The 26,817-nt window shown below is 47.2% G+C and overlaps 1 protein-coding gene across 1 annotated transcript in view; it reads left to right on the forward strand.

Annotated features, from left to right (window-relative positions):
- The first annotated feature begins 310 nt into the window (after positions 1 to 310).
- The window catches only part of PLXNB1 (plexin B1), an 82,580-nt gene continuing 56,073 nt past the window's right edge, over positions 311 to 26,817 (forward strand). The window contains exons 1-2 of the mRNA XM_037385810.1: positions 311 to 353; positions 23,787 to 23,848. The gene's annotated coding sequence lies outside the window, so the exon portion shown is untranslated. The remainder of the gene's footprint in view (positions 354 to 23,786; positions 23,849 to 26,817) is intronic.

Below are 26,817 nucleotides of genomic sequence, written 5' to 3' on the forward strand. Positions count from 1 at the left end.
CGCTGCAGTGGGGAGGCGGCCGCGGCGCGCAGGGGGCCACGGGCCACGCCCCGCCGGCGGCAGCCAATGGGGTCTCGCCGCTGGCCGCGAGCGTGGGGGCCCGGCAGCCGGCCTCCGCTGGGACCCCGCGGGGGCGGGGCGGGACGGCCTAGAAGGCGTGGCCCCGGAGGGAGACCGGCTGCTATTGGAGGAGCGCGGCTGGGGGCCGTGGCGGAGGGGGGGCACCGTGCCCCGCGGGGCGTGGCCGGCGCGCGGCGCGGAGGGGGCGGGGCCGGGGCCGTGGCTCCGCGGCTCGGTGCGGGCAGCGCTCCTCGGCGGCGGCGCGGCGGGGAGCGGGGTGGCCGCCGCGGCAGGTGAGGGGCGGCGGGAGACGGGAGGTCCGCGGCGGGGGGCGGGAGGCGGGAGGAGGGTGGCCGCGGGCTGCCGTCCGCCGCCGTGCCCGGCCCGGGGGGGGGCGCTGGTGGGGGTCAGCGGCCGGCGGCAGGTGCCGCCCGGGGGCCGCGCTTTGTCTCCGCGTGGGGGGATGGGCGCGGCCCCTCTGGAGCGGCGGGGCCGGGCCGCGGTCCGGCGGCGCGGAGCGAGCCGGGGGGCTCCGGGGGCTGGGTGCCCCCCTCCCCGCACGCACACACGGGCGCCCCGCCGAGCCGACTCCGCTGGGCCGGTCGGGTGTCGCGGCCCCACGGTCGGGGGAGGAGCGGGGGCCGGCCGGGCGAGCCCCTCCGCCGGGCGGCCGGCGGCGCGGGGCCGCGGCTGGGCGGGCGCGGCGGGTGCGTCCACCGCGACCTTGGCAGCACTGGGGGCGCCGGGCGGGGGGTGCTGCCCGGCCCCGGGGGCGCGCTGGGGCCGCCGTGCCTCCGGGAAGCGGCGGTGGCGGGGCCGCTCCGTGCCGGGAGCCGGCGCCTTGTGCCGGGCGGGCGTTTGGCAGCCGTGGCGGTGTAAAGACCCGGCGCGGGACGCGGGAGAAGCGCCGTGTGAACCGCCAGCGGTGCTGGGGCCGGGGCTGTGACCGGGCTGTCACCTGTGTCCTGTGGGTGCAGCCTTCAGGTTTGGTGCGGGTGCCGCTTTCGGAGGATGATAAGAATTTTCCAGTGCAGGAAAGAGCCAGGGGCTGTGTTACTTGGGGAGCTCAAGGTAACTTCTCAATCCTTTTGCTGATTAGAAGGACTGTCTTCAGGGAGCAGCCCTGTTCCAGGGCTTGGAGGGCCAGCTGCGAGCAGTGGGGCAGCAAGCAGGGGCTGAAGGCAGGCAACGTTTAAAAAAAAACCAATAGTTACAAGGCAGTGTCATCGTATTCCTGAAACTTCAACCTCAGAGGCAGCAATAACGTCCTCTACAGCAAGCACAGTTGCTTAATAATTAAAGCTGTTTTGCTAACTTACGCATGCCTTTAGATTATTAACCTAGGGGAGGCTAAGTTGTCTGCCTTCTTCAATCTGTTCAACACTTTTTCCAGCAACAGTAAAAAAACCAAACGGAACTGTTAGAAGGTGGCTTTCTGTCAAATACAATACCTTTAACTTCTGGAAGGCCACGTGTTCACCTCTTTCCCCTCAGCATTGATTTCAGTGTCTGTACTGAAACTGAGTAGTGAAGTCCTGTAGCTCTGGAGATCTCGTTTTCCACCTTGAACACATTCCTTTTAAACAGTTTGCAGCAAGTGTTTGGGCCCCCTATGCAGGTGTGTTTTCTGTTGCATCAGTGCAACTTGAGATCTTTCTTTTCTCAAATCTAAACTTTCTATGACTGCTGCTTTATCTCAGGGCAGCAGTCTGGAACAGGAGTAGTCCTGAGAGAATTACCTGGACGGCTGCTGTAGTTATAAAGGAAGGGGCTACGATCCTGAGTGTTGTAAAACAGCAGGGTCTGTATTTAACTAAACAAGTGCCTTGTTCTGTATAAGGTGGAGTGTTGAATGTGGCCTGCTCGTTTCTGGTCTCACTTTTTGAAGGGAGGTCGCAGGAGTCTTGCATTATGTCTTGTGTGTAAAATGCAGAATTTGATGAGCATGACATTAGTGATGTATCTGTGACATTGGGAGCTAAGCCAGTGATGGAGGCGTTTGCCCTGATTCAGGAGGCAGCTGATGCACTGGGCTTTTGTACTACGTGGTTTTGCATTCTAATGGAGAAAGTGGTGTTTCCCCTTGATTGTTACAAACCGGGCATGGAATTGCATAGATTTTAATAGGGTCACTTTGAGAGGCCAGGAATGCCTAGCAGAATCCCAGGAGAAGACTGCAAGCGGGTTATGGACAGAGAAGAATCGGGCAGGGAAGGTGACCTGTTAGTAATCTGGTGCTGAGCAGACTATTTCCACGTTCATCCACACCGGTGTGTAGCACAACTGGAATCTGCAAGCCAGGGACTCACCCTGAACTGAGATTTGGCTAGAAAGTATTTAACATAGCATGGTCGTATATGGATTTTTTCTCTTTAAATTTCTTCCAACATGTGAAAAGAGTTAGGTTAGTAATACGATTAACAATATTTAATAAGATTAAAATTACCAGCATAACTCTCTTGAGAAAGGTGGGCACAGACTGTCAGCTGTTGACACTCCTTAATCTCTGCTTTCTCCCGCTTAAGTGCTGTAAAGAGTCTGGGCTCCTGGGTTCTGCTTGCTTTTCGGAAAAGAAGAATTCTGCCCTCGCGTGCTGACAGCTCAGGTACTGCCTTACCTTTCGTGTCCACCAGCATCCTATTCCCAGTGGGGCCAGGGATGTTCCCATATAAGGGCAGAGGGAATAGCTGGCAGAGCTGCATGGAGCGCACGGAGCCGTTCCCTTCGCTTCAGTGCCAGTCTTTGTGCAAAGCGGGGCTGTTTCTGCCAGCGTTGCTGCTGCTGGCACGCTTGGGCTTCCCTAGCAGCGTCAGCAGAGACTGCGAGGACTGAACAAGTCTGGAAAGTATCTGTTGCTGCTGAAGGTGGCCCCGTGTGCCTGGAGAGAGACTGCCTGCCAAATCAGCAATGCCTGTTGTATGTTGGGTGTGCTCTGAAGGAAAAAGCACCCACCCAGGCTGCCTGTGTGTGGGGTGTGTGCTCGCCAGCACTGTCCAACAGGAAAACAAAAGTAATTGCACTTGCTGTCTTCCACTATTGCTGTTTGCTTTCTGGGGTGGTTAATTTAGACAGCAGTGTTGTGTACACGGAGGCATGCTATCTTTTCCAGTAGAAGAAATGCCTTATGTTTTAGTGTCACCTGGGGAGGGAGAACAGCGGATGAGGGGAAGTTCAGGAGAAGGTGAAGCAACCGCTTCCCACAAATGCTCAGTATTTTTTGTGGTAAAAGGTCTCCCTCTGAATCAGTCAGACTCATTTCTCTTCTGTCATCTTCCTCTCTGTCTCAGTCCTTCTTGCTGCCTGTCAAAGCAAACTTACAAGGACTTTGGTTTATCCTCCTCCCGGGCAGCCTCTCCATCAGTTCCTTTTTTGTTTGTTTGTAGCTGTTGTTTCTTTTTTTTTTTTTTTTCTCCTGAAACTTCAAACTGGCTTTTGTAGCCAAGTTCTGAGCAGAACCCTCCCGATCTTGCATAAGGGCATCCTGGAGGAAGATGATAGGGCTTTGATTTATCCCAACTTGCAGGCTGTGCAGGGTGGTAGCAGTCAGAGGAGGCATGAGCCTGCCTGCTTTCTTGTAAGAATTAGCCCTCCAGATACAAGCTAGTTTCAGGAAGCAGGGGTTGGACCAGTGCCCTTCTCGCTTACCTGGATCTTCAGTGAAATGTCTTTGTGCTCTGAGTGCTGGACAGCTGGTGCATTCTACTGACTCTCCTTTGCATTCCCCATAATCTGTTAGAGCCCTGGATTTGATTCACATTTATTTGTGGTTCTCTTGAGTATCTGATTGCAGGATTACTGTATCTGAAAGGATTCATCTTCTGCTGTTCATCAAAACCACAGGAGGGCTGCTTTTGCCTTTATGGGAATGTGCCAGCTGGTCTTTCATTGTGCTGGTATCATTTTTCTTGTCCTATTATTGGAGGTGTCTTTGATGACCTGATGGTTGTGATGATGTCTTTAGAGGAGATTCATATTGATCGTTATTTGAGCGTTGTCTGGTTTGATCTTGGTGCCGGAAGACAATTCTTAGAAAATTCTTGCGTGTGTTTTTCAGGGACAAGCATTTGAGACTTTAAGTGCACGGCCTGGTGGCGTGACACTGTTGTTCCAGGAGGCAGAGTAGACACTTAATTCAATTCAGAAAGTAATCTCATGTGTTACACACTGATGAGAGCCAAAAGATCTTCCCCCTTGGCACACTGAGTCTAGGGACCCTGAAAAAATGTTAGAGGATCTAGCTCTCTAGAAGCATATAGGATCGGCTTTCATGCTATAGTGGTAACTATTGTGTGCCCCTGCTTAATAAACTGGCCTGGGTTGTAGCTGCTGGAGCTCAGACTTGCTAAGCTGCAAAGGTGCAAAAACATGAAGCAGGATATTTCGACCTGTACTGACATGCAGCCTTTACTAATGGAAGAACCACAGTGCTTTGGTGTGATCTCTTTAAGGCTCTGCTTTTTCTCTCCAGCTGCTTAAGTAATAAATGCGGAGGACTTGTTTTCACTGCTAATAATTTTTTTTTTAGCCAAGTAGTAACTTAAGATATCTGAGATATTTTGAGGTTGCAGGAAGCAATTTAGGTCTCCTTTTCATTAACTAGAATTAAGTACTGCCTCCCAATGCTGGGGACGGGGGGAGCAGTGAAAAAGAAACAAATGGTGTCAGTTTAGGTGGATTTGATTTTTTTTTTTTTATTGGATCCACTTTTAAACTATTTCTAATATCCTGAATTTAATGTTAGAAATTCACTTCTAAATCTTACTGGCCACTCCCAAGAAAGCAAAAGGCAGGGGGGTGGGGGGTGGCAGGTGAAATAGAAAGGAACTTTGTGGTAGCATGATCTGATAGGAAGATTTTAGGTGTCGATCAAAATGTGAGGTGAATCTTCAAACGATATAGATCCTAAGGAAATTCCCAGATATCGGGGTCTAATGGGATGTGAACTGCAGTTATTTGCTTGCAGTATGAACACTGCAAATACTGTGAGGATGCTTCTCCTGTGCCTGGCAAACGTGAGATTTTTGCATTGCTTTTGGCTTTGAAGTTCAGCTACGGAAGAGCATGGAACTGGTGGGTTGAGTTTCCCCCGTCTCTCTACTCTGCACCAGTGCTGCTGCTTCCAAAATTCCTGCAACTTTACAGCTACTGCCTTGTAGGAAATGATAATTCATTTCCCTTCTTGAAGTATGGGAACGTTGTGATTTTTATCTTGCTACTTGTATCTGTTCCCCTTTTGTCTCGTGGGGAAAGTCTCTGGTCCCTATGTCATTGGGGCTGTAGGTGGAATGATCTTTGTTCCTCGTGGCAGCTTAGCTAGGCTGGTTCTGTATTGGGCGCTGGAGTTTAGGAATTGCAAGACCACTTGCTCTAAATACCCACCTAGAATTTGTGGTGAGCCATCGGGGTACACAGCTGTAAGGTATCAACTAAATAGAGTGCTGTTGTTAACAAGCTGTGTATCTGCAGGTGCAGAGAATTTCAAGTCATCACCATTCTCATTCTTTTTTGCAGTTTTCCATAATTCTGAATTTAAAGGCAGTGCTGCCTTTGGAGCTTCTGGGTTTCAGTGAAAAAACATGCATGTCAGCTTATTGCAGCATAATTTAGCATTGCCCGTCAGCTGAGTTGCAGTGATGGGATTCATGCTGCTGCTGAAGTTATCACAAGCAGAATGTGGTCTTTTCTTGCATCCTGCCCTTCCTTGCAGCTCTGCTGTGGCAGGAGGGTAGTTGTACCTGGGATTGTGCAGGTGGGGGAAGCTGATTGTATTCAAGCATTTGTCCATGCTGATGAAACTAGTTTTCTGACCAAATTGCATGTCGTTCTGTAAATAGAATGGGTATATTTGACAACTTGTCCTATTATGATAATTGCGAAAATTACTACATAGAAGTAGTGTTTTCAGCTTAAAGTTTCTACCCTTTTGTGCCTATTTTAAAATCATTTTTGTTTCAATCTCTGTTTTTTTAGCTCTCCTATACCGTACCATTTCACATTTTGGTTAGGTGGCCTCCCAGATTTACCTTAAGAACTGAGTGCAGCCTGTTTCCACCCTCTGGTCCAGACTCCTGGATACTGTGCTCTTGAAATCCCTCTGCCATGCCCCTGACATGGCCATGTCCCTGTCCTCCTGTGTGAGCCTGTGAGGAGTTCCTGAGCTCTCTAATCTCCATAAAGAAATGCCAACCTCTGTGAACACCTGGCCAAACAAATGCTTAAGAAGATGCTCCTGACAGTGCCCTGCAAGTGCTCTGTGCTTGGGTGGAAGTTCTTCAGACAACAAAAATTTAAAGCACAGGAACCAGGGCTTCAGAGGTGCTCTTGCCAGACCAGACATTGTCAGATAGAATCATAGAACGGTCTGGGTTGGAAGGGACCTTGAAGATCACCTAGTTCCAACCCTCTTGCTATGAGCAGGGACACCTTCCGCTAGACCAGATTGCTGAAAGCCCCATCCAGCCTGGCCTTGAACACTTCCAGGGGGGTGGTATCCACAGCTTCTCTGGGCAACCTGTTCCAGTGTCTCACCACCCTCACAGTAAAGAATTTATTTCTAATATCACTCCAGGACCTTCTCTTCTCCAAGCTGAACAACCCTGACTCCCTCAGTCTGTCTTCACAGGAGACACATAATGTTAGCATTGAAGTTGGTGTAGGGTTTTGGACAGCGTGGAGTTAATGTCCATGGAGCAACTCTCTAGCACTTTCAGCTTTGATCCCAAGACTTTTTGCATCAGACTAACCTTCTTAAAATGCTGCATAGAGCAACTCTGTTGGTGAATTACCTAATAGCAAATTACCATATGTGAGAGCATTTGGTAACGCTTCAGGGATCATCCGTCTGCTGTCTTCCACACAGCAGAGTCATGAGCTCTTCTCACCTGTCCTGTGCTGTCTCCTACCTTCAGTGTAGCCAAAAAATGTATGTGCTGGAGATCTCTAGTCCAAGAGCGTTTCCTGGACTTCTGAATCCCACAGCCGTCAATATTCTGATCTGTTTTTGCATACTGCTCAACTCTTGCATACAGATTGCAGTCCATTACTGAATGATTCTGTCCAAGAGAATGGTAAAACAGGTGTGCAGCTGAATTAAGTGCTTGGGAGCTATGTGTGCCACTGTGAGAAATAGAGAACTAGTAACCGAGGGGCTCTATTTGCCAAATCTTTTCAGCTAGTTCAGCATTTTGAGAGAAATTGCTGAAATGAGACTGCAGAGATGTTGAAGGACCTAGGGACACTTATGTATTGGGTTTAATAGTATACATCTGATTGAGCATTCTGTCAAATTGTGACCTCAAAAACAGTTAAATTATTTGGAAATTTATAAAATGCCAATAATCTTAATGTCACTGTGACATCTTGCCTTTCTTGGGCATTTCTGTTAAGGCATTTGTGCACTTACGTTCTGATCCTTAGCTCAGCTGAAACATGTTGGATTACTCTTCACATCAACCTGCAACTGCTGAGAGAAATTTAAGGCAAGGATTGTAAGGGCTCTTTGCTGTTTGGCCTGCATGTCAGTGCAGCTTTCTTGTGGCTACAGTGAAGAGGTGTGGTTCCCTCACAGGACTATGCCTTCTGGGGGACTGCTGTTGCTCCAACGGGTAGCACTGACTCTTAGGGTTTGCTTCCTTGATGTAATTTTTTCTGTCATTTTAGGATTTGTAACTAGAAATTGTTTTCCAGAAGCGTGACAGCCAACAGAGCTGCGTGTACAATTACAAAATGGCCCTGGGTGTCTGCTACCAGCTTGTCCTCTTGGCAGCACAGGCAAAATTTGAGTTGGCAAGAAGGCAGAGCAGTCCCTGTGGCACTGCCATCCTGGAGTGACTCAGTATGCCGAGCTCCTTGGCCACAGTAACAGGCAGTTGGAGTCCCGGTGCTGGAGTGTCTGTTGTGCTCCATGCCCAGCAGTGCTGAGATGATGTAGAGCGAAAGAAAAAGGAGCAGTGAGGTAGAGCAGCTGTCCTGCAAATGCTGTTCTTGGCCTCTGCATTACCGAGAGGGCAGCTACCTGCAAGGTTGCTCACCACAGCAGCAGAGACTGGGAGCAGGGGCTGTGTGTGCTGGCAGTACGGCCATATGAGCAGCTGCACAGGAACAGATGAAAGAGCCATTTAGCCTGTTTTGCTTTTTCTGGGCTTGGGACAGTCATGTCTCTGTCCTTATAGTGCCCAAGTCACCATGGCCCCTTCGTTCTCAACGCTGAACTGTTCTGCAGGGGAAGTGAAAGCCTGTGTCAGTAGCCTCAGTAACCAGCTCAGCCGCAGAGTGCCACGAACTTAAAGGCTTCTGGGGTAGTTCTGACAACTGTGCTTTCTGGCTTATTGTGTTTTAAAACCATTCCAGTGTGGTGTAGTAACGGTACTGTGTTCTAGATGCTTGAACTTTGAGCATTTTCTGTCCACAAAACACAGAAGGCTTGCTTGCCAGCAACAATTGCAAATAATCATGTTGTTGCATTGTGGTACCAAGGCCTATATGTACAGGGTGGTGGCATCATGAAGCTTTCCTTAAAGATCTGTATTCATACTGGGTACTGTTCCATAATGCATAACTAGGCTTCACAACACTGAGGACAGCTGTCTCTGCTTAAGTCTGTGAATGGAAGTTGTAAAGAGGAGGCAAGCTGATGGCCGTATTGCAGACTCATGTTATTTTGGAGCTAACCATTCAAATACATCTACAGTATCACACCATCACAGACCTGCTATAGCAACAGCTCTTGCAGTGGATCTATGAATGCCAAACTCATTAGCTACAGACAAGTAACATCTAAACAGCGTCTGCCTTCCAGATGATGACGGTGATGGGCATCCTGCTGGGAAGAACTTGTATGCTGACGTTCTGCTCCTGCAGCCATGAGACACAAACATTTATGGTTAAGTAGTTTTGCAGTTTTCTATTCTGTTGCTGATGGAAGGTTTGTGTCTGACACAGGTGGTTAGCAGCAATGTGCAAGTCCCAGGATGCTGTAGCACTGAGCGGAGCTGTTATAGGAGAATGACCTGCACTTGCAGCTCTGAGGTTCCATCCTTTTCCTTTGCCTGTATTGCCTCCTGAATGTTTGAAAGCCATTGGGCTGTGCATCTGTTTACCATCCTCCCAGTGCTGCCAGCACAGTGTAATCCTAGCGGGTGCTGCAGTAACAATGACAGCCTCAGTGTTCTCTGCGAGCTGCCAGAGCCTGTTGGATCATCAAAACAAATATGGCACCTGGCTGTTCAGCTCTAGCATTGTAATCTGCATCCCCAAGTGCACCATGTAGGAAGTACCAGAAGGCATAAGGTCTTAATGATGGAACTTCGCCCAAAGTGCAATGTGTTTAATTTAAGCAGGTAGAAATCGTATGTATGCAGTGATTCACGAGGGAAATGGTTTCAGCCAATATGAACACATGGAGCAGCCTTGTTGTTCCATTGTAATGAAGAATACATCTCGGAAAACTCTTCTCTGTGTAGAGACAGCCTTAAACTTTTTGTGCTTATGAAACTGTTCTCTCTACTGGGAACCATCCTCTGCGATGCTGCTTCACTTGGCTGCAATAGAACTGTTAGTCTACAAATAGTCTACAGTCTACTGATTTCTTTACCCCACTCAGTGACCTATAGGAAGATCTGAGTCTTGGGTTTGTCTTCAGGCTGTTCTTCTGTATATGCTGTAAGAAGTCTTGTCCCTTTGGCCTGTTTGGTACAGAAAGGTGGAAAGCTCAAGTGAAGGAAGGGGAATTGATCTTTTGAGAGCTGCAAGAAAAGAAAAAAAAAAAGTATTAGAGGACTTCCCTTCTAAAGAAGCAAAACAATTCTTTAAAATGACTGTTTACATGTGTTAATTCCCTTTGTTTTTTGTGGGATGGAAAGGTCATTTTATCTCTATCTAAGCTATGAAAAAATCAATGGTCTAATCAATTTCTAAAGTAGATTTAGTCAAAATGACTGCTGTGTTGTGGCTTGGGCTTTGATGTGTGAAGGTGTCCCAAAAAGCTGCTAGAAAAGTCAATGCAGAGCATCGCTGCAAATAAACTTACAGAATTTGTAGGGGAATTTTCTGTCCCATTCACTATGTCCACAGGGTGCTTACTTTCCCTTGCCCAGTCCCAGCGCGGCTTCCTCCTGATGTTCCTGCTGAAAGAATAGATTGCTGAGAGCAGATCAACAAAAGCAGTCACGCAGTTCACTTGAGCGGTCATGCATAAATATGAGCAGACTTTCTGCTGTTAAAGCTGATGGTTAGCCTTGCCTGCCACCAGTTTTCCATAGGCTGCATGTTCCTGCTGCTTGGAACTTGGCTGAGGATCTCATCCAAGAGGATAGTGTCCCTGATAGACAGCCAGGTATTAGCGTTCTGGGGTAGCTGGGCTGGGGGGTTCACAATGGGAAGAAAATTTATTGGTATGAACATACCAACGTAAGGATTGATAAAAACCACATCTCATTCTGCCCTTGCTTTGGAGTTGTTTTGAGTGGTATAATGGGCAGAGCCCTGCCAGCTGTCATGCTGACCTGCACCCAAGCCTTGGCCTGTGCTCCTGCCTGCACACAGAGCGTAAGCTCTCTGCCATGTGCTCTTTGTGAACTTAAATGTGCATTTGACATATAGCGCAAAATGAGAACAGTCATTAAATGGAAATGCTGGCTGGAGGTGGAAGTTCAATGGGCCTTCTGCTAGAAGAGAAGTAGTAGGAGGCACTAGTCCTCATGATGTTGAGTGCCTGGTTAACATCTACAAGGGATTAATGCTTTTCTTGCAATGATCTTGAATAACTCGGGTCTTTGGGGAGATTTGAGATGGGTAGTTATTAGGTTTTATGCCTGCTTCAGAGGATATATACCTCCGAAGGGTTCTGTTGTTTTAATAGGTAGAGCAGCTGGAAAGAAACACGTGAGTACACGGCAGCAGGTGACTGTGTCCATGTAATGTGTTTCTTAGAATGTTTGACTTGGAGCCGTACAATGGTATGAATAATTGATCTGTGCCAACATCAACACCGTACCTCATCATTATTTAATTAAAAAAAAAAAAGCTGATGCACCTGAAATAATGGGTTACATGTTGGAAGGTGGTATTCCTAGCAGGTGTCTTCAGCAAGTATCAGTACTATACTCTGTACTGTTCAGTAGTTCATCAGTATTCTGGAAATAAATCTAAAGCTGCTGCTAATGTTGATTCAGCAGAGAAGCAGGCAATGCTGGGGGCAAATTCAAAACTGCGGCTGGAAATGACAGGTCTGTTGGGATTTTCTTGCTTGAAAATCCTGAATAGTACCTAAATCTTTGGCAGAAAGGGGATCAGGTAGTGAAGTTTTCCTTAGAGCTTTTGGAGAAATGGTTAAATGGTGACTAAGAAAGATATGAGCTCCTTATACTCGGAGTCAGGTAATTGACTGTTAACTGATAAAAACTTTGCAGTCTATGATTTCTGTAGCTCCTCTGTTATGCTGTAAAATGGGTCTAGTAAAATAAAATCCATCTGATACAGGCAAGTACAGACTTCTGTGTGCCAGGGACACTGATCGTTCACCAGTTGTGTGCTTCACCAAAGCAGTGACCCTGAAGAAGGGGGAGGAAGGGGGCAGGGTGGAGGGATGACAATCAAATTGATATTAAAAAAAAAAAAAAAGTTGGTCAAGCACTCGGGAAGGTGCCTTGTAATGAGAGGTTGACAGGACTGAGCTGTTGATTGCCAAAAAAGCTATTGAGAGGTGACTTGGTTAAAGCACGTGCATAATTGACTGAGGAGCTACTCTTTAATCCAGCAGGGAAGGAATTAATGGCTCAAGGCAGAAGGCAAACAAATAAGAAATTAGACTGGCCTTGCTGCCAGAAAGAATGATGAAGCCATTGGAGCATACTGCTAGGGGAGTAGTGAACTTATGTTTTGACCTCCGGAGGCCTCTAGTCTAGATGCCATAAACCACTACATTTCACAGAACCACTTAATGGGTTTTGTGGAGGTGTGAGCGGATAAAGCGGAATGGCGCCTGTGTGGTAGGCAGGAAGTCAGAGTGGTCGCACCTTAAATTATGTGACTCTTGACTAGTCCTGCTGCAACTGATTTCTGGTTTTCCGTGCTTTAGAAATAACCTCAAGACTGATGCAGTTTTGTTCCTTGTCCCTGGTTTTTTTCCTCCCAAACTTTGTTTATGTCTGAGTGTTTTATGTGACATAAGTGGTACATCCTGGATGTAAAGAATCTTGTTCGTGATGGGAGTGCTAACCCGAGGTTTGTAGTTCAGATGTCTCCTGAGAACAAAATGTTCTTTATATTTCTCACACTATTTCTTTCACCATTACACGGATCTTTCTATCCGATCTGTCTTGTGGTACTTATTTTACTGATTAAACTTTCTAGGAAAGTGGAGTTTTATTAAGCAGTAGACCCATGTACACTGAGGAACAGTGTTAAATTCCAACTGCATTTTTGTAATTTCAGCTATTTTCATTAATCTTGTCTTACATTCAGTGTGAAAATCCTATACAAGAAGTAAGTATGAATGTTGTAGTTTAGCCTGTGATCGTTTCAGGATAATTTACGATCATTTACAGGCTGAAACCTAACTTACAGGTTTACAAGGCCAGACAAATCATTGAGCTCACTTAGTCTGATGTTGTGTAAAGCAGGGCAGTGGGCTCTCCTGAATTTAAGCTAAACATCCGAGTTGAGACTGAATGTTAATGAAGAGTTGTGAGTGATGGAGATCTTGCCATACCAAATACATTTTAAAGGTATCTCTGAGAAAAGAAGTTTGAAAAACAGACCTTGGTCTACACATTCCAGAAACCTGTAATTAGCAAATTATTAACTTTGTTCTGAAAGGGTTAACTGATGTTGTACTTGTTCTGTTTGGCTTCTGGTTGACTATATAATAGCCAGCATCAGCAATTTCTGTACTGTGCTGGATTGCAAAGTCTGATAATTAACACATTAGTTTCATACTGCTACTGCCAATGTTTGCACTGAAGAACTTTGCTTTTTTTGGCCATATGGATGGGTGGGAATATCAAGATTGTGTTATGGCTCAGTGCTCATTCATGTGCTCTGTTTTTCCCAAGACGTCTAATCAGGCTTGGGGCTGAACGGTGCCTTTTCGGAGAATCTTTAACCGAAAGGTCAAAATAAGCACAAGGCCTGGAGACAAGTCTCACTGTCTCTTTTTCCCATCCCCCAGCCGTCCTTTGTGTCTGTCTCTCTCCACATATACATATGTACGAGTCCTTCACCCAACACATTCATCTGTGATTCCTTTCTTGAGACCCAAGCCTTCCAAGTGCCCTGCTGCCACTCGGGGTCTTCCCAAACAGTGCACAGCTCTGCGGGCTGAATCTCACTCAGCAGTCTGTGTTTGTTCGGGAGCGGGGAGCTGGGGGGGATGATTTGTGGTCGGGGGAGCTCCTGGCACTCACCTCCTGATGGATCTGCAGGCTTTCCACCATTGCTGTGCACTGTTAGCTGCCTGGCATGTGTCTCTCAATTAACCACCTGTAGCTAGACCAGGATTTCCCTTGAAGTCGGGTTTGCTTATAGACTGGAATCTGGTGGTGCTTCGAGTGGGAAGGAAAATGTGCCTTACAGCGGCCTCAGAGCGAGGGCTCCAGGTGATGCCGTGGAAGCTGAAGACATGGGTTTGTGATACAGACCGGGTCAGATATAAGTGGGATTTGTTCATGCTTACCCTGTGCTACCTCCCGTCCACGCACTGAAGGTTCTCCCTGGAAACTCCCTGTGGGAGAGCATAACCAGGGGAGTGGGAGATGTTGAAATCTGCATATTTACGCCAGCTCTCAGCGTTTGTCTGAGGAAGGTGCCTTTGTTTTAGTAAATGGGATTTATTTTTAAGGTATTGATGGGTTTCTGCCTCTTGTAACAGCATTTGAGGCAGTCAGCTCTTGCTTTTTAAGTGTCACTGTTTCAGCCCTGCCTTGGCTACTCCCTTCCTTACTTGCCAAGTGCAACTGAAAATGAGGTATTGAAGCAGCTCATCTAGGGTTTTTTGTATGCAATCTAGCAAATGTTAGTGCTGGAAGTTGGAATCTTGCTGCTGTTTGTCTGGTAACATTAGCCTGTGTTGTTTCCTTGTGCTGCTTTTGAAAAATACTGGTTTCATTTCTGTGTGAGAAGTGGTTGGCCCATAAATGTATGCCAACCCACCTAATAATTCTTTTATAAAATCTTTCATCAGGTCTTTTCTGTTATATGGTTTAGAAAGAAAAAAAAAAAACCCAAACACCTCCCTTTACCCCTGGAAACAGCAGTCATCTTGTTCTGCTGAGCTGACTGTAGCTCATACTGATCAGTGCTGTTTCCTTTGTCTTCGTTTATTTTAGAGTTAAGCTATAAGCTGTTTAAGACTGGGCTATTTTTGTTCTATAATTTTTCCGGATCTTTTGTATGAGCCTTCTAAATGCTAAAATAAATGCTTTTAAAAGCAGAACTACCATCCATGTTGGGCAAGATGGTCATTGCTCTAAAAATGAAGTTTTGTGGTTTTGCACTGATAAAATGTTTTGGCAAGCACATGCCTGCACAAAGGAATGCCTAGGTCAGGGCTGGATTCATGGCTATCTTATGTCTTTAAGTTAGATTGCCTTTTGTCAGCCAGATGCCTTGCAATCCCTACCTTCTCTCTCCATCCCTCCTTTGACAGTAGCTGTGGGCGCTCAGCAGGGGCTCCCTGGTTGTGTTTGCTTTAGCTGGGGAGGTGTTTGCCTTCACTGCAGAATTCCAGCTTCTAGCTGCCGGGGAAACCTGGAGCACTTGCGTTGATTTATTAGGGCATAGTGTGCCTCAGGAATGCCTTTGCTAAGGAGCTGGGAGTGATGGAAGGGATCTTGCCTGATGTGGTATGAAGCCTTCTTGTTTCTCTTTGCAGAGGCACTAAAAAGGAATTCCCCAAAGCAAGGTAAGAAAAAAAGCTCGCTAGGCTGACTACTTTGGAGAGTGTCAAAGTAAGACTTCAGTTGGGTTTCCCTGGCATAAAATCAAGGAGGTGAATGATAGCTGCAATTTTAAGAGTGCAATTTTAAGTGCATTTTTGGTGGGAGATGGTACTGTGAGTTGCCCGACCAGAGGGTTTGTATGCTTTTGGTTTGTGTTAAGAGCTGGCATTCCAGAGCTACTGACTAGGGCTTTTTTCTGGGACTTGGCTTTGGGCCACCTAAATGTTTTGCACTTGAAAGAAGCAAGTTTCAACCTCTTTGGATTTGCAGACTTCTAAACATTTTCCAGTAGAGATACAGCAGTGGAATTGCTTTTTTAATTACCTTTGCAGACAAAAGTCTATGGACTGCAGGTTTAAAAATCACTGACGTGAGCTTGTCTTCCCTGTAGAGAGTTCACTAGAGTACCTTTACTTCTGTCATCTGTCCCAGCCATTTGATATGCAGCCCTTGTTGTCCTTTCTTGTCTGGCATGCACACACAAAGATGATTTTTGGACTTACTCTTTCTTTTGAGATTTTGGTGGCTGTTGCCCCATCTGTTCTGAAACCAACACCTAGGAGAACGTTGGGTGTTTGTACGAGGCAGGGTGGACAGCCTGTCATTTTGTGTTGATCAAGTATTTGGTAGTTGCCGAGTAGGTTGTGTTTATGGGGCATCAGTGCTGAGAAGGAATTTCCTTTCCTGGCTGAGGTAGAAAGACTGTCCACGTAAAGCTTTTTTCCTTTGCTTTAGCATTCCTTGAGGTTGTTTCCTATTTTACAAATGCATCTTTTGAGAACTGCCAGGAAAACGTCTCGCTCACATGGAAATGGAAATTTCTGAGCTCACAGGGATGAAAACCTTTGAGTCTGTGCTCACTGAGTGAAAAGAGGATTACCAACCAGCCATTCTTCAGCGTGCAAAGCAGTGGAGCAAAATCTGCAGAGGCCCTCCGAAAGTTATTGGCTTTCCTCAAGAAGGGTGCTTGTGAATAGAATTGAATGAGGTTGGTCCTGACCTTCTCAGCTTCCCTGCTGCAAGTGCAGAGAGCTGTGAAACTTTGAACTCGGTAGATGTTTGAATAAAATGGGAGAACTTTTTTGAGGTAGGTGTCTTGCAAAGAGGTCTAGAGCCAGCATTCCTGTATTACTGTAAGAGAATTAATGGTTTTGTGACTGTATTTGGGCCTGATAAAAAGCAGGGAGGCAATGCTGATTTTTCAAGATCTATTTGAAGGGTTCAGAAATGAGGATGGTCTGCTGGAGTAGATGCAGATGGCTTATTTTCACTGGGGACTGTTAAACCTGCCAGAGTGTAAACCGCATCTTAACAGAAAAATGCGAGACGAGGCCTGCACATCTCTCCCTCCTAATTACCACAGCTCAGCTGCTGCTGTCTCTTATACTTACACATCTGAAAGGTGACAATGACAACGTCTTGAATGGCAAAGCAATAGCAGGAAGGCTCACGTGTTAGGGTTTTTTTTAAAGCTGTAGTCTGGAACAAAAAAAAATTATTCAACCAATGGTCAAGAATATCCTTATGAAAATACAAAATGATGAAATATCCTTTCTCCTAGAAACTGCTCTTATGAGACCACCAGCATTTTTGTAGGTCTTGATGGCTTGTTTCCTGAGCGACTACTGGTAAAGCAGCAGCCAGCTTCATCCTCTGCCACACTGACAGCCTTGGGAATGTCCAGCACAGCAGTGGGACTACCATTTTTGCTGTCCCTGCAGCTCTGCACTGGTTTGCCTTTGTATGCACTACCTTTTCAAGAAGTTGGAAGGTTCTTCTCGCCTGTTCTGGCAAAAATATCCAGTAACACTTTCACAGCAGTTTCTTTAATTGCCAAACCCTAACTTTCAGATCCTCATCGCTCATGGCACACAAAAAAAGATCAAAGATAGTTTTGAGTATGACCTTGTCTTAGAGGACCAAGGACTCGGGGAGGATAGTATTGTAGTTACGATTGCATTGCAGTGGTACCGGAAGAGTGGAGGCAGTGGCAGCTCCCAGTTGCTCTGCAGGTGACAGTTTTGGATTTGGTGTTTCCCCGTGAAAATCTGTTGCAGGTTGCTGTTTCTCACGGCACTCTTGCTGGTTAGCCATTAACTTGCTCAATCTCCCCTCACCCATGACCTTACTCTATTTCACAGTATCCTTGTAAATCTGGTTTAAGAAACAGCTTTGTGATGGTTTCTCTTCCTGCCTTCCAACTTGTTCTGTTTAGCTTGGGAGAACATGCTGGCACCCAGGCCTTGGCAGGCACATTTTTAGTGCCCCCTTTTGCTTCTGTCCCTTACCCTTTGACAGTCCCTGGGGAGCCCCATGCCAGGGGCAGCAGGCAGGACAGGCTCTGATCAAATGCTGCAACGGGCTGATGGAATTCCTTTCAGCTGGGAAACAACACAGCAGAGGAAAGGCAAAACAGTGCTGAAAACCACAGCTTTTTTTAGCTGAGAGGAGAATGTCCTTCTTCATACGTAGCCTCCTCCTGCTCATGTCCATACATAGTCCCTTCCTGTTCCCCATCATATAGTGTTTTCTCTCACTGCATCAGGGCATTCAGGCTAGTGCTGATCTGAAGGAGCAACCTATACTAGGAGATCATTCTGCAGAGTTACTTGTCTTGTTTCTGCAGAGGGCTCCCCTCTTTCAGTACTCGGCTGTCTACTGCTGTTTTCTCTTGTTAGATGTTTCTTCGAGTACACTGCTTGCAACTGTGGAGACTACAGTTCTTCCTTTCCCCCTTGTAATAGCCAGCTCTCCCAGCCTTTTCACAAACGGGGAATAAACATTGAAGTGAGGGGATGCCTGTCCATTTGTATCAGCCTGGGAAGTGGTAGATTTCTCTCCTGAGGCCTTTGCCTCAGGCATCTTGGCAAAAGGCATCTAGTCTCTATTCACTTCAAACACATACAGTTCCTAAGCCAGAAATGCTCATGAACTGTGATCAGTTGAAGGCCAGACAGCGTGACCCTGGTGCCTCTTAAAAATCAATGAATTAAGGAGCTGTGACTTCTGGATGCTTGGAAAGTATGAGCAGGTTGCAGCACCTGCTGTGCAGTGTGAACCTGAGGAGGATCACAGGGTGATCAGCTCAAACATGAATCTAACCTGTATTTATGGTAGGAAAATATCCTGAAACGTGTGCCAGAAGAATTACAGTTTGGATAAATCGCGTGTTTTGGCGAACACCAGCAATTACCTTCTTCATAGACCCTGTGTATGGGCTTCCTTTCCTTAAAGCATGAGGAATTTAAGGCAAATTTCACTCTGGAGCTAGAAGGCATGTTTTTAGCAAAGGCAGTGCAAGCAGCATTGGGACCTACTCCAGGCCTTTGGTGTGCTGAAGAAATGCGAACAACTGCAGAGAAGGGCATATAGCTCAGATCCTTTTGCCAGCGTGCTTAGCAGGCAGTCCAGTACCAGATCTGGTTCAGTCTTCGACAAGTGACCTCTGTCACTGAAGGGGAACATAAAGAGCCTCAGTGAGCTTTGGCTGAACTGGGCTTTTGCCTGTCTGCTCTGGAGAGAGAGTAACCTCAGTGTTCCCCTCCTTCCCTCCCCCCAGTGTGTCTGTGAAAATACTAACTTGATTTAGCTGCCAAAAAAAGACATTTTTAAAGTATACATTGCTCTCCTGTGTCCTAACTTCTGTAAAATATGGGTTATGGTTGGTTCCTGTATATGGTGCTCAGCAATTTTGCAGAAGAGAAAACGGCACCTCAACAACTATCTACACAACACTTAATATAGTGAGGTCTTAGTCTGTACTAGGACTCCAGAGTGCTATTCTGAGCATTATGAACCCGATTATATTACATATAGAGCTCAAATGGCTCAGAGCCACACTCTGGATATTAACTGTTTCTATTAAGTTTTGCATTTAGAGATCCTTCTGGCAGAGGAGGGTGATGCTGAATGAGCTGACGTTCCTGCAGCAAAACTGTGTGTGTCTGTACAGTGAGGGAGTGTTCTGCCTTTAATTTGCACAAGGAGTAACCTGAGTTCCAGAGCTTGTTAACTTACGGATGCTCAGTGTAATAATCTTTTCAATATACTAGTTTCATAGCCACAGGTGTTGTGGAGGAAGCACTTACTGATGTAGATGTATAGGAGGGCAAGAGAAACCTTACGAAGTGCTATAAATATATCATAAGGGATAAATCCATATGTAGCATGTCATTTGACAGAGTATGTGGTAAAATGGCATTGAATGTTGTTACTTGTGATTCTTAACAGTCTGCGTCCCTGAAAGAGTGTTTTAAAGACTTGGTTTAGTTTGTGATGAAAGTAGCTTTAGGAACAGTGAAAGTCCTTCCCACTTTTTTTTGTTTTAAACAAAGTTTCTTTTAATGGTTTACATTTTGTGTTGTGCGGTTTCAGATTTTGTAAAAACAAACCCCCTGAAAACCCAAACAACAACAATAATAAAAGAAAACCCTCTGTAGATCATTTGGGTGACCCAAACAAAGTTGATGGGTTTCTCACTGTTTGAAATATACATTGGCTGCCGGGTGGGAGCTGTGCAACTCTTCCTTCCTCATCCCACAGGCGCAGGAAGAGAGAAAAGCGTATAATCCTGCCCTGGCACTGACTGAATTTGAAGCACGCTGCCCCTGGACAGGTATGCTGAACTTGGAGTCTAAGTGGCTGCCTTAGGGGGGAAGTGGGGTGGACAGTATTGTATGGCTCTTAGGGGTATGAGGCCCTGGGACAGGGATGGGTAGAGACTTGCTAGTGGGAGAAGAAGGGTGCTGGAGGTGGCAGCATGTGCTGTTGGGAAGGACACGTCTCATCTCTACTTGGAGGCAGCAAGACTTTGCCAGGTTTGGAGTTAAACGCTCTCGGCAGTACCAGTGCAGCCTGCAGCTCCTTTCTCTGTCCTGGGGGGGAGGTCCCCTGCTCCAGCAGGGGCTGCCTGCCTGCAGTGAGTGACTCTGCAGGGGACAGAAGTGAGTGGGTGAAAGTATCCCATGTGCCGTGTGGATGGATCCATGTGCCACTGGTTAGCTCATGCCAAGGCTGATGGTGAGGGGCTGAGTTCGTATGTGTTTTAGGGATGAGTATTCCCTTCCTCAGAAAGAAAGAGCTGACTGCTTTACCTTGCAAAGGCTTTGCTCCCTAAACTTGGCCTTATAGTGCATAAAGGCACACAATGACCTTAGTGTTCCTATGCCTTCTCAGCTGCGTTTTTTGTCTTGGACTCCACTGACCCTGAGATTTGGATGTGTTTCCCTCTGCTGTTTTGTGTTAAAAATGAAGGAGCTGTGATGTGGGGAAAGAGTTTGTATGATGGAACCCATCAAAAAAAATATGAGGGGGATGATGGTGGTGTTTGGAAGGGCTTGGATGCGACATGGTAATAGGGATGGATGTTGTAGTGTGGGGGAGAGGGGAAGCTAGGAAGGGACTGCAATGGGAATCAGTCCCCGAAATAAGTATCACACAAACAGGGCATGAAAGGATAAGCAGTCTTCTCCAAATCAGATTCTGTGCCTGAGCCTTTCTTTAGAATTTCTTGCAATTTAGACGAATAGCCAACATCAGATTTTTAAGTGGTGTTTGTGCTGAACACTTGCAGGAGTGCGTTCCCATCCAGCTGCTGAGCAGAAATCCTCATTCTTCAGTCTTGCTGGGAGCTGCTTTGCGCTTTTCTGTGGCAGCAGCTTTTGCAATAGGAGCCCCCCCCCCTTCCCGAAAAGGATGGCTTTTTCAGTGAAAGAAGCGAGCGTAGCCAGGCAGACATTATCCCCTTGCCGGAAGGAGGGATCCAGGCTCCCTGGGGAGGAGGGAATGGGGGGAGTGAGTGATTCATTGCAGCTGGCTGCAGTTTGGCCTCCTTCTCTCTCTTTGCCCTGGGTGCCAGGGAGTGACAGCTTGTGGGCAGCGGGCCAAACTGTGAAAAGAGGAGTGTGTGAGGCCTTTAGCTTTCTCATGCTTTATCAAGCTGCAAAGAATAGCTCGATATTCAGCCAGCATTGGTGCAGGTCAGGAGAATGGAAATGCTAACTTAACTCCTGACATGCTGGCTGATTGCTGACCGCACGCTCTGCACGGAGCAAGGGCCCCACTTTGTACGGCTTTCGTACAGCAGCATGCAGAGCAAAAGGGAGAAAACGTGCTTTGAGGCAATAATGAAGATATTTTTCTGTTAAGTGGGCAGCCTCTGAGACTTGCTGGGAGCGTGGAAGGATGGAAAGCGCTCTCCTCTTGTGGCTTGCTGGCTTGTGCAGGTGGAGGATGGAAACACCAGAAGGTAGGGCAGCAGGAGCGACAGGCGTCCTGGGAAAGCGTGAGGGACTGGGGCGAGTGGCAGGTCTGCCCCCGGCTGCCCTTCCGCTCGTGGCACAGTGCTGAGCTGACCCCTGCGCCCGGCCTGGCCTGTGGGGAAGCGGTGGCCTGGGGAGCAGGATGCGGCCGGTCCTGGAGCCGTAACCCTTTGCTGGAGGGCCGGCCAGCAAGGCGTCCCTGCGGCCCAGCCTCTGCGCAGGGCTGCCCGCCGGCACCGAGGGAGTTAAGCGTTCTTTGTCGGCGAGGGGTGAGCCTACCTCGGGGTGTTGAGCTCCATTCCCACGGCTTTTCCTTTCTGACCAGGGTTGGGGGAGGGATCGTGCCTGGAACAGTAAAATGCCCAGAGGCTGGAAAACAGCACCCCGGGCCCCTCTGGCCCTGTGTTGGGCTGGGAGGGATTTGAGCTTCATGGCAGGCTGGACAGAGGCTGTTGGCCAAGGCTGGGGTCTGTTGCCACTGGGTAAGATCATGGATTTATTTCCCTCCTTTAGGCAGACAGAGATGACTTTGCAGGCAACCAAGTTCCTGCCTAGGGCACCGAAATAAATTACTTATCAGCTGGAAGGATGTAAAATAGAAATCAAGTCCCCGGTAGTTCCATGAAGCAGATCACACAGGTTAAACATACGGGTTTTGTGGCTGAGCAAGAGCAGCAGTGTTAGAAGGAGCATCGTTCCTTACAAAACATGTGAGTTTCTCAAAGGTGTAGGATAGCAGGGCCCTTCTTCCCTCATGCTGACGCTGTCTTCTCCTCCTGCACTGCTTTGAGCTGCTACATGGAGCTGTTTGAAGCCCTGAGGAGCAGGAGGAGGGGGAAAAGCAGGTGATAGTCTGAGGGGCTGGAGAGGGGAGTTGGCGGGTGCTCAGAGCACAGCCTGCAGTGCCTCGGAGCCCAGGTATCCCACTGTTTCTCCATCAGCAGTGCAGGGGGTTGAGAGGGCGAGGGAGCTCTGCCACATCCTAATTTGCTGTGAAGCTGAGTGTACAGCTGTGTGTACTCTGTGAGGGGTACTAATCTGGGCCAGCACCAATGTCCCAGCAGAGGGAGAAGGAGTTGAGAGTACCTGTTCAGCCCCTAGGAATACTCTCTGAAGTCCTCTCTGAGGAATAAGGTGTGCAGTCCCTATTCTCAACAGCTTCTGAATTCAGGGCAAGGCAAATTGATGTGAGTGAATGGGACCCAGAAGTCACATAAAGGAGAGATGAACCGTGGGCTTGAGGTGCAATTCCACTGCTTAATTCTGCTGGGCTTGCTTGCGCTGTGCAGACCAGGTTATGCCAAAAAGCATGGCAAATGTGCGAGAGGCTTGGCAAACGACACTGGGTTTTTGTTTGTGCATGGGATGCCTGACCTTGCTTCTGCACCAAATTCTCTTTGCAAAGGGTGAAGTGCTGTGATCCTCCCACTTGGTGTGCTGGCCCCTGTGGCAGGAGGATCTGGAAGGGAGAGGGTTTGGGAAGCAGTATTGCCTGTGTGGGACAGAGGCTTTATTTCTTGCAAAGTCAAGAGGGTAGCCTGGGTCAGCACCCAGGTACAGGAATGAGCGATGGAATAACAGCATCTGTGCAAATATTCTGCAGACACCAAAGTGAGTCCTCCTGGTGGATCTTGCAGACTGTTAGATGCCAAAATCATAATAGACTGGTAGGCAGCAGCCATTGTTCTGTTTTCTGCGCCCAGGCACTTAATGGTCGCTGAGCTCTGCTTTCAAGTGTACTGCAGCTCTTTGCTCTGTTTACTGACCCAGCAACGGGAAATGTGGCCAGAGTGGGAGCTGAAGTCACAGGCTGATCTGAGACCTGTGCAAGGCAGACCTGTGGTGGATGCACAAAGAGAAACTCTCCCCTGCTGTGGCGGTAGCTTGGGACCCAGGTGCAGCGAATGCACCAGTGAGAGGCTGGCTTTTCTGCTGTGCTCCTGCAGGGACAGGGGGTGTGTTCCCATTGTGCCTGTTCTGGTTTGCTCCTGTCAAGCCTCTTCTCATTATTCTTGCCTTGAGCTGTCTCAGGCCTGAAGGCAAAGTGCTACAGAAGGCTCTGTAGGCTTGCCCTTGAGAGACATGCGGTCCTTGGAGAGTGCCTGTTCAAGGGAAGCACTGCAGTGGGCTGAATTGAGGCTGTTTCAGGCTGCAGAGCTCTGAGCTAATCTCCCAGAGGCAGAGACATTACTCACCAATCAGGAATGTGTCTGTATTTTTCCTAATGAGAACAAAACATTTTATCCCTGTTCATTAGAGAGTTAGGGTGTACTGTTGCTATGCCAACAGACTCCTCTCCCCTGCAGACACACTGGGGGTGTCCTCCGTGCCATGGTTAAAGGGTGAACGGGAAGGCTCTTTCTGGCAAGAAAAAGATCCCATTGTTTTCCTGGGGCTGCCTGGACTTTGTGCAGCTGGCCAGATCTTGCCTTCTCAGGGGGAAGGGAACCACAGTGGGAGTCAAGTGCAACAGAGATTCAATTTATTGGAAAAATAGTCTTTGCATTTCATGTTATGTTGTTTTTTCCAGCTTGAGGCACACTCTTCAATAAGAGAAATGAAGGTGTCTCAACGTTCCCAAGAGTCCAGATGGTAAGCAAAATGCGCCGGGAGTCAGCACTAGGATGCCCATGGACCGTTGCAGCCCACTGGGCTCCTCTGTGTTCCTGAACATCTCAGTTTGTGTGGCCAGTGTAATGCTGGGCAGCCTCTTGATGCTGCTGCATGATGAACTGCACCACCTGCGATGAGTTGGATGAGTGGGTTCACCCAACACATGGTCTACTGGAAAGAGTGGGTGGCTGTATGCAAGAATATGCACTTGTTCCCTTTATGTAGGGAAATCCTATGAAGGACAGAGGATGTCTCTTTAACAAAAGCTTTGTTTACTCCCAAGGCTGACTGTCTATTTGCACCCACTGTTCTTGAGGGACTGGTTGGGGTCTGTGGGTTGCAGTGGTGTCCAAGTCAGGCCACTGTTACACCTTTTGCAAGAATTGCCTTGGCACCTCTGCTGCTGCATTTCCATCTCTGTTACGATGTGAAAAACAAAATTTTAAACTTTGTATTTTCTGTGCGAGGGGATGAGTTTAACCTACAGATGGAAACAAAACGACCAAAAAAAGCTGCTTTCTGATGGTGATCTATGGCCAGAAATGGGGCAGTGAGGTTGCCAAATCTGAAGACAGTCTCGTGGAGCCAAGGTGATGTTCGTATCTGGCTGTCAGTCACTGTGGAGTGTGGTGCGCTGCTCTGTGGTGTCGACAGCTATAGACCCCTGAAGAAATGTCTCCCTGAAACAGAGTTCCAGAGTTCTTCTTTCAGGCTGCTTCCTGTTGAACAGGGTAGTTACGATTCCTATTGCAGTTTGCCTGGCAAAGCACTCTGTTAGTGAACGTGTGGAATTTGAATATGGGAATTTGAATATCAAATGTAGGGTGGTACAGCAGAGATCCCAGCCTGAATGAGCTGCTGGAGATCTGCAGATTGGCATGAACTTCTGGTTGGGGAGTGAAACCGTAGCACCTGGATACTAAGTGCTGATTTCAATGAGTCACTGACTCTTTCACTGGGGAGATGAGTATCACCTTAGAGCACTGAAAGTACAAGAGCCTTTCATCAGAAGGGTGTCTGCTTGTTGGACTTGTAGCTATAGGAGCAGGAGGGCAACAAAACCAATGAACGAAGCCAGACAGGAACCCCTGGCCCATACTTCTCAGTGTGCGCAGCCCTCGTGCCTTCAGTTGGGTAGTAGACCTGGATTGAATTCTTGGATGGTAAAGAGCAAATTTTCAGGAAACCTGTTTCAAGCTGGATACTCCAAGAATAAATACTGAGTACATATAACGTGTATAGAAGGATTGGTGAGTCTGGTTTCTTCAGCTTTGCGCTGTTCTGAGTGGTTCAAGTAAAACCACTAAATCAAACCTGCTTGAAAGAGCGAATGAGAAAGTACTTGAGATTACTTGAATTCAGGCCAGTCTCTTCTGGATCCATGGTACATGAAAGATAAAAGACCATAAGGAGGACAGAGGTCTGTGTGTTGTATTCTTTGAGATATCAAGCTGATTCTGTCCAGATCCTATTGAAAAAGTGCTCCAGCAGAAGTGCACTAGAGGACATGCTGTAAGTCACCTTTAAGCGAGAAAGAGCATGGCTGAGCAAACTAACTTCTGAAATGTGAGTTACAGTTGCCTGAGTTGCGCTTTACTTGGTTCTTGTGCAGCCGGAGTAGCGATTTGGTGTTACCTAGGAGTGTGTTACTTGTTCCCTCCTCTCCCCTCCTTTTTAAGTAGTGTAGGGGCTGATTTTCTGTCCTGTTTTCTGTGGACCACCACTTGCTTTAAAGATAAACATACAACCACTGTGCTGTGTGCAAGGCAAGAATTCTTCAGGAGGAATCCTCACCTTTGTGGGGTGGAGGGCATGTTGCTCCAAACTGTGATGATGTATTTTAATGGCTGTAGACTTCTCTCGTTGCTTCCTATGCCTGGCAAGCAGTTCTGTATAGTGTGCTGTCTGCAGCGTGATTGAAATACTGGGGGTTGGGTATTTCTAGACCTCAGGCCACATACTTCCTTCATATGTGATGTAAAGCCTCTATATAGCTACCTTGAACTCCAGCTCCAAATGCGGTATTTCAGTGAAAGACTAGTCCAGATGGCTGTCTGGTCTTGCGTTTTACTGTTTTGCAATTGCGTTTCTGAGAAGTCTCTTGCTGCATGCTGAGCTGCTCTTCATGAGGTATGGATACTCCATTTGGTTAGTTATTTAACCTTCTAACAACTGCATTCTTGTTCTGGTAGTATCTGAGCTTCTCTCAGTGGAAAAATAATGCAGACCTGCATGTTATCAACAGTGAGATAAAGAATAAAATTCCAAATCAGTTTCTGTCTTTGCCTCTAAAAGCACCACAGGTGCTTTTAGAACCTTGAGAGGAGTGTTCTCCCCTTTGATCAGGACCAGTTATGAGCAGTTTGTGGGGTGAGGTGTTCCTTCTCACTCTTAGAGAATGGTTCAAAGCCCTGAATTGTGAGGGAGGTTTAAATTTTTTAAAATGCTGTTAGCACTGAGTATTGTAATTATAGGTAACATGTCTGCCCTCTCTTGAGTTCTGTTGGATTTCAATGGCCTCACTTCTTTTTCTTGAATTCCAGTTACACATTTACATCTCTGCATGTTTAAAAAATGCCTGTTGGACTCTTAATAACGAAACTGGCAAAGGACAGAGAAAAGCCAGATATATCAGCCTGACAGGAAAGTTTAGGTTGCTTGGTGAGCTAAGGTGTATAAATAGCAACATCCTATATCAGATAATGAAGAATGTAGGAAGCAATTAGGATCACTGCATTTTGGAAGAAATCACTCGGGATTTTGAGGGAGGTATGATAAAAACAGTGTCCAAACCCAGATACTCTTATATGACTCCCTAGGAGAATAGGATCCAGTAAGGATACTGTTGTTTTATGTGGGATAGGGAAATCACTACATACTGTGCCCATACTTGAAGGAAAAACTGATGGATTGAAATGTTCATAAAGAACACATGACACAATAAAGCT

This window comes from Falco rusticolus, chromosome 4 (assembly GCF_015220075.1).
Source record: "Falco rusticolus isolate bFalRus1 chromosome 4, bFalRus1.pri, whole genome shotgun sequence".
Taxonomy (NCBI): domain Eukaryota; kingdom Metazoa; phylum Chordata; class Aves; order Falconiformes; family Falconidae; genus Falco; species Falco rusticolus.